This window comes from Octodon degus, unplaced genomic scaffold (genome assembly GCF_000260255.1).
Source record: "Octodon degus isolate 3935 unplaced genomic scaffold, OctDeg1.0 scaffold00022, whole genome shotgun sequence".
NCBI classification, from domain to species: domain Eukaryota; kingdom Metazoa; phylum Chordata; class Mammalia; order Rodentia; family Octodontidae; genus Octodon; species Octodon degus.
This window is the reverse complement of record NW_004524598.1, coordinates 2,500,253-2,501,631: the sequence shown is the minus strand read 5'-3', so window position 1 is coordinate 2,501,631 and position 1,379 is coordinate 2,500,253.

Genomic DNA, 1,379 nt, shown 5'->3' with positions numbered 1-1,379 from the left:
TCTCTCTCCCTTCTGTCTCTGTCCCTGTCCCTGTCTCTGTCTCTGTCTCTCTATCCCTCCCTTTCTGTTTCTCTGTTTCTGTCTCTGTCTCTCTCTGTCCTTCTCTGTCTCTCATTCACACACAGACAAATACAAACACAAACACAAACATACAGAAGTATTTGCTTTTCAGGGGAGCCTGTAAGAATAGCTCCCTGGTCTCTTATTGACCCAAATATTTTAAAGTCTATCAATCTTTGAGCTAATCACTGGTAAAGGTAATGGAATGATTGCAATAATTACCTCATGTTAATCATATCACAGGCAATGAATATTAAGGAATACTGGGTATCAACAGTAATATTCACTATAAACCAATTGAACATAATTTAAGTAAATTTCAAGTGCTTAGAATTAATCATTGGTTTATTGCACATTTTTATGATTCATCCAGTAGTTCTGAATTATGACGTACACGTTAGAATATGGAAACATAAGAAAGAAAAAAATTACAGCACCTATATTTAAAAATAAAATGCTTTACAAATTAAAAAATGAAAAGTTTAAGCTCTAGCTCTCAAACCGAGGGCAGGATACTTATATAGTTAACAATAGCAGCTAACTCATGGTTCTTTCGAGAACTGAATGAGGTAATGCATTTAAAACAGTAACCGCTTATCTCATCACCCAGATTTAATTGTGGTGCATCATTTGTTGTCCTCTACTTTCTCTATTCTTAGACATATGTAATGAAAATTATCTTTCAGAGCACTCGTTCCCAAAGCACATTATCAGGAAAGTTACAGAAACGTAATCAATCCTTTGGGGGCTGTGTGAAATTGCAACGTTTCCCCAAATGCATTGCTCTTTTCGTGCAGTATCGCTCTCCGACTTTCTCTTTCCCGTTTGTAACCCTACCCTTAATGTTTTGCTGCTGTTTGGTCCTGAGCAGATTCTCAACATGTAGCGTACCAATGATACAGTGCGCTCTGCTGTTGGCGAAAGGTGAAAGTGCCCTGTGCTGACATCATTTATTTACTCCATTCCCTTTAACTTAACGAGGTTCGTATTGGCTTTTCTTCTGCTCGTGATGTTGATTTACAGGAATCTTTGCCTCTCTGATGATGTGAAGGTAAAAGTTAGCCTCCAACCCAATGACTAAATTCTCTCTGGTGTTTTTATATATGTGTTTTGGTGAGGAATATATTTCCAAGTGTTGCTTAAAGTAAAGTGAAAAGGGAAAGTTTAACTATTATTGGTTATAGAATAAGCTATTTCAAGCTGCAGAAAAGCTATTAGCCAATAAACATGAAAATATTTCATTATCTGGACTAAAGCTCCTGCTTAGGCAGAGTGCAGGGACTGGTATTCGACCCGCGGCACCACAAGCCATGCCGACT